This window comes from Tursiops truncatus, chromosome 2 (genome assembly GCF_011762595.2).
Source record: "Tursiops truncatus isolate mTurTru1 chromosome 2, mTurTru1.mat.Y, whole genome shotgun sequence".
Lineage (NCBI taxonomy): Eukaryota > Metazoa > Chordata > Mammalia > Artiodactyla > Delphinidae > Tursiops > Tursiops truncatus.
In genome coordinates this window covers 16,582,226-16,588,845 of record NC_047035.1, presented here as the reverse complement: position 1 = coordinate 16,588,845, position 6,620 = coordinate 16,582,226, and the positions used below count along the sequence as shown (strand labels likewise).

General features: G+C 35.2%; 1 non-coding gene across 1 annotated transcript; it reads right to left on the bottom strand.

Moving 5' to 3' along the window:
* Nucleotides 1-2,299: 2,299 nt before the first annotated feature.
* On the bottom strand, nt 2,300-2,381 carry LOC117311388 (small nucleolar RNA SNORD83). The gene has a single exon (XR_004525593.1). It is a non-coding gene; the product is annotated as a small nucleolar RNA SNORD83 (small nucleolar RNA).
* Nucleotides 2,382-6,620: the final 4,239 nt, after the last annotated feature.

Below are 6,620 nucleotides of genomic sequence, written 5' to 3'. Positions count from 1 at the left end.
GATCATCTGTGATATCTTAACAATGATCCAGTCCCCAGCTTGTTAATAATTCAAGCCTTTCAGTATAGAAATATTAAACTTGTTGTTTGTGCAGAAATAAATAATATGTAAGCTTTATTTTTACTCTGAAATGAACCTTGTAAATAATTCTAAATGAAGTTCTTTTTTTTTCCAGTCATACACTCTGAATTTCCTGGGTACAGCAAGTAAAGAGACTTTACTAGGATGCAGGCTCTACTGCAAAGTCAACATATTTTGTTTGGTTGTAAAACATAACTATTAGAGATTGAGATGAAGAAACAGGAACCTTTACCTGATCAAAGAGTTAACACCATTTAACAAAAACAACTCAGAAGTTAAAATTTTCCAAAAGAAAATAATGACAGTCAGTTAGTTTGTAAATAATACAGGTATAAATCCAGTCTTTGACTCTAATCTTGGGCAAGTACTCTTGGTTCATAACTGAACCCACATTGATAGTTCCCCTTCTTTGGCTCATCCTGAGAAACTCCTGGGGACCCCCAGATATACTATAAAAGAATCTCTGGGGAAAAGGTTTTTATTTAAAATATATATATATATATATATATATAGCTTTATATATATTTTTAATATCTTTATTGGAGTATAATTACTTTACAGTGGTGTGTTAGTTTCTGCTTTATAACAAAGTGAATCAGCTATACATATACATATATATCGCCATATCTCCTCACTCTTATGTCTCCCTCCTACCCTCCCTATCCCACCCCTCTAGGTGGTCACAAAGCACCGAGCTGATCTCCCTGTGCTATGAGGCTGCTTCCCACTAGCTATCTATTTTACATTTGGTAGTGTATATATGACAATGCTACTCTCTCACTTCATCCCAGCTTATCCTTTCCCCTCCCCATGTCCTCAAGTCCATTCGCTGTGTATGCGTCTTTATTCCTGTCCTGCACCTAGGCTCTTCAGAACGATTTTTTTTTTTAGATTCCATATATATGTCTTAGCATATGGTATTTGCTTGTCTCTTTCTGACTTACTTCACTCTGTATGGCAGACTCTAGGTTCTTTCACCTCACTAAAAATAACTCAATTTAGTTTCTCTTTATGGCTGAGTAATATTGCATTGTATATATGTGCCACATCTTCTTTATCCATTCATCTGTCGATGGACACTTAGGTTGCTTCCATGTCCTGGCTATTGTAAATAGTGCTGCAATGAATATTGTGGTATATGACTCTTTTAGAATTATTGTTTTCTCAGGGTATATGCCTAGCTTTATATTTTTAAAAGTTTTTAATGATCTATCAAATGTGGGGACCACTAGTCTGGGTGAAACATTTTAATCAAAATAGGATTTAGAAGAACAGAGATTGAAGTCAATTTCTTTTTTTTTTTTTTTTTTTTTGCAGTATGCAGGCCTCTCACTGTTGTGGCCTCTCCCGTTGCGGAGCACAGGCTCCGGACGTGCAGGCTCTGTGGCCATGGCTCACGGGCCTAGCCGCTCCGCAGCATGTGGGATCTTCCCGGACCGGGGCACGAACCCACGTCCCCTGCATCGGCAGGCAGACTCTCAACCACTGTGCCACCAGGGAAGCCCAAAATCAATTTCTTATAGAATGAAAATCTTTCAAATATAATGGGAGCTCAGTATATTAAGGAACATCAGTATGGAAAGGTAACTTATTTAATTATTTATTGTCCCATGAAATTCATTGGGTTGATAGTGTTGGGATTTTGTGTAGAATAAAAAGTTTTCTTACAATAGAGTCTATTTGCTCTGGATCCTGTCACCTAATGAATGAATCTCTGACATCTTAGTGAAGAAATTTTACATAAATTAAATCAAATTATAACTCAAGCTCATCCAGTCCTCCAATTTATGGCCTTGCAAGGTGACTTGGTTTGTGTTTGCTTTGGCGTGCCATAAACTTTTGACTAAAGATAAAACACTAAATATGTTATATATATTTTATGCCTGATTTGTTTGTATCCAGGAATTTTACAAAACAACGATTGTTCCAGATTCAAGGTGACTTTGAAATGAATTCATTCAATAAACATTTATTAAATCTGTGCCAGGCCCTAATTTGTCTGATAAAGTAAAGCTCTTTTGTTAGTTTAGTATCCATTAAAAGTATCACAAATCATGTATTGATTTTTTATACACATATTAAAAAGTATCAGGTAACAAAATGTGTTGGAAATGGGCTGATGCAGTTGTTAAGTATGAAGTACCAGGAATGCACAATTGGCTCCTTAGTCTTATTTCTGTTAAGTTCAAAGTCATTTATTGCACGGCTGTGATGTTCAAGGCATCAGTTAAGTGTGAGAGATACAAATGTGGACCCTGCATTCTATGAGCTCACAATTTAAAGTGAAAATATCAATAGCCTAAAGAGCTGGTATTTGTGTCTCTTCAGCATATCACAAATTATCTACTGATTTTAAAAAATAAAAATGAACATATTCCAACAGAAAAAAAGTCTAAGGAATCTTTAATGGAAAATATGAAGATGATATATTAAAAATGTTGAGCTTCCCTGGTGGCGCAGTGGTTGAGAGTCCACCTGCTGATTCAGGGGACACGGGTTCGTGCACCGGTCTGGGAAGATCCCACACGCCGCTGAGCCTGCGCGTCCGGAGCCTGTGCTCCGCAATGGGAGAGGCCACAGCAGTGAAAGGCCTGCGTACCGCAAAAAAAAAAAATAAGTAAAAAAATAAATAAATCATGTTATATGTTGTATAATTGTAGAAGACCTAAGAACAACATTTTATTCAATGTAGTCAGCATTATTTTTAAGATGGTTTTGACTTTTGTCAGATCTGAGAGCTACATTTAAGAATTTAACTCGCACATTTACATATATATTGAGGTCAGAGCTCCTAGAATGCCTGCATCCTGCTGACAAAACCAGCTTTTAATAATGATCTTGTATCACCTCCATAAGTAATTATACTTGTTCAAGATTCAATTTGACAAAACGTACGTTTACTGTACAGCTATTGTGCTATAGTAAGAGTCAAGTATTGGTGGATATGTTTTATAATTTCTTACTATGTTTTACCCATATTTGCTTTTTTATGACTTCAAATATCAATTGAGGAAAAAGAGATATATTGGGTTGGCCAAAATGTTTGTTCAGTTTTTTCCATAAGATCTTCCTCAAACTAGTTTCAGTTGTTCAAAAAATGTGTTTCTAGTTTACCAAGTCCCATTCCACATGCCATTGCCAATACTGCTATGACTCCAAATGTAAGTAAAAATCACAATTCAGCTGGGGGATCCCCTATCAAGGACCAGAACAGTCCATGGCCAGTAGAAATCCAAAGATTAGTGCAAAGTTTCAAAGAATTATGGCCTCATCTGACACCCCTTTGCCTCTATCTTCACATATATGCATTCTCTGTGCTGTGTCATGTTGCTCTAGATAGGAGATTCAACAATATATTAGTTGCAGAAACAACAAAAATGAATACATATACAATAACAACATGAAATATTTGTGAATATAGAAAACTTTTCCAAAAATTTAAATGGAAAGAGACAAAGAAATGGTTACCTTCATCCTAATTTCCCAATCTCTCACTGGGAGGCTCTCTCTCCCTCAGTCTCATCCATGTTCTTTCAGTGGAGCCAGTACCATCCCTAAGTAGAGGGATCTCACACTCCTGGATGGAGTGGCCATAAGAGAGATCAGCATATTATCAGGTTTAAAGAGACAAATGAAGATTTTGACTGGAAAGACTCTTGGCTGCAGGGTTTCAACCTGGAAACGCCCAGAAGCCATCTTGTGATGACAGGGAAATGAAAACAACACAGGTGGAAAAGAATGAAGAAATACATCTTGCTCACCTAGTTCAAGGCCTGAGTCCAGTCAATCTGCTTTTTGACTTGCAATTAAGGGAGGCAGTGAATTTTGGTTTGTTTCTTAGCTTCTTTTGCCACTTGCACCTGAAAGACTCCTAATTGATAGAAAGACTGGAGACATTGTCAATTATGTGATCCATTGTCTCATATAAAATTAATGTGAAAATATCTTTAAAGAATTCATAGGAAGGGAAAAATTTTTCTTTCATGCTGAGCTTTCTTAGTTAAGGTAATGTGAATTAGATAATATACCATATTTCAATATTGTTTTAGTTACCATAATTAAAGCAATTGCTTAACTTTCTGCCCCCATACAATAAAAAACTTTGGCTCGGTTGGAGTACTGTCATCTTTCCACAGTCTTATTTATTTCCCCATTATATTTTATTTTTATTTTAATATTCTCTCTGTGTCATTGTCTTTCACTGAAAGCCATTTTAATGGCATTTTTTTTTAATTTTTCAGAATAAAATAGAATAAATCATCTAAATTTCTCCATCATTAGATAGGAAATCCTCCTGTAGAAATGCCGTTTGCCATAATATCAAAGCTTTGCATTGAATAACGAACATTCTGAATTAATAAAATAACACTGGTATAATTTAACAGATAATCAGATTGTTAAGGCTTTCCAGGAAGTTACTCAGAATTATAGGAATGGGACCAAAAGATGACTGTACAAAATTCATTCATTGGTTTTAAATTAATAAATCAAAGAAAACATACTTTCTTTTCTAATGATTAATTTTTATATTGCCATTGAACTAGTGAATGTACATTTTATATATACAATATAAATATACATGTATATGTATGCATATATATATATATATATATATATATATATACATATATATGTATATTCACATACCCCTCTATCCCACATAGATAATTGGTTTTTATTTTTCAAACCAATGAAAGAATAAAAACATACCACAAGGAAAAATAAATTTTAAAGAATATCTGGTTTCTCTTCTGGCCTCTCTTAACTGTCTATACTAAGGAGGCAGGTAACAGTGGAAGGTGATTCTGAAATAACAATACTGATTTCAGACTTACTTCCAGGATGCTAGAATAATTTCCCCATCTCTCACTGTGTTGATAGATAAACCTAGATGGTGTAAGCAGTGTCTAAAATCCTAAATTGAAGGGGAATAATGTGATTCAAGCGACCAGAAACACAGTAATGTATGGGTAAATTCAGCCCAAGGAAGAAATTTGCTGAAAGGATAAGAAGATGTTCAATGGATCAAAGAATATACAGAAGAACTAGAACTTCTACAAAACAGGGCCCTGTTCTGAGGACCTATTAGAAATAAGTGGGCAATAATTCCCTTTGGGGACTGGCAGAAGTGATGAACGGGCAGCATTTATCTACCTTATGCCTCCCAGATACAGACTGATGATTCCTGGAGAGTCTGAGGTCTACACTTCACTCACTCACTCACTCACCCACTCTCGGTTACGGGAGTTGAGACTCTGATTGGCAATGACTTGAAGAGCACAGACACTGGGAGAGACTGTTTCTCAAAGGAATACCAGAGAGCTGCTTCCAAAAGACACGGAAACGGATATTAATTAGGCCAAAAATATAATGTCCACTACACAGAATGGGCTGAAATCCAAATCAGCTTAGAAGGAGAGAGGTAGTAAGAAGCTGATTGACAAGATAAAGAAAGGTAAAGCCATCAACTCAAGTAAAGTAATCTGAGAATGTTTATACACTCTTTCCAAAGACAGGTCCTAAGTTGTAGCTTATGATACTGTGTTTGTGAATAGTTATTTCAAAGGGGAGAACAAGTCAATTCTTTTTTCCTTTCCAAGTTTCCTAGATAGGGAAGCAAACACACTGTAATCTTTTTCAAACAGTCAAGCCTAGATTGGCTTTGCTTTCTTCTGACCCAGTTGGTGATACCCATTTTATCCATTTATATAGCTTCTTAAGCTTTTACCTCTTTATCTGTTGTGTATAAGATAGTTTGCTGCTCTGTGTGCTTAGCGCCTGATGTTTCTTCCTTTTACCCTGAGTTGCACAGATATACACATGTATTTGAGGTTGTAATATTTTAATGATTATTTCTATTAATGGGCTGCAAGTGCCTTCTACAAGGTTCTTTTTAAAGAATGGATCCCAGTCCTAACATGCATCTTGGAATTTGAAACCTAGAAATGTATAGAATTTACATTTATATGACAAGGCATTAGTTCTTCATCATCTGATTTTAATAATTTCAAGACAATGCTATGTCACAATTTTATTAGGAAAGTAATTTTTGGTGAGTCAGTCAGTCTTGTTACTGATTCTTTTCCCTAATAATTAAATGAAAGGAGTCATAACACATTTTTCTATTGAATACATGAAGTTCATTGCTTTATTTGTGATTTACCAGTGGTTTTAGTATATTCACAACGTTGTACAACCATGGCCACTATAATTCCAGAACATTTCCATCACTTTAAGAAGAAACTGCATACAAATTGTAAAATTTTTTGTTCTAGTTCTGTGAAAAATGCCATTGGTAATTTGATAGGGTTTGCATTGAATCTGTAGATTGCTTTGGGTAGTATAGTCATTTTCACAATATTAATTCTTCCAATCCAAGAACACGGTATATCTCTCCATTTGTTTGTGTCATCTTTGGTTTCTTTCATCAGTATCTTATAGTTTTCCCCATACAGGTCGTTTGCCTCCTTAGGTAGGTTTATTCCTAGGTATTTTATTCTTTTTGTTGAAATGGTAAATGGTATTGTTTCTTTAATTTC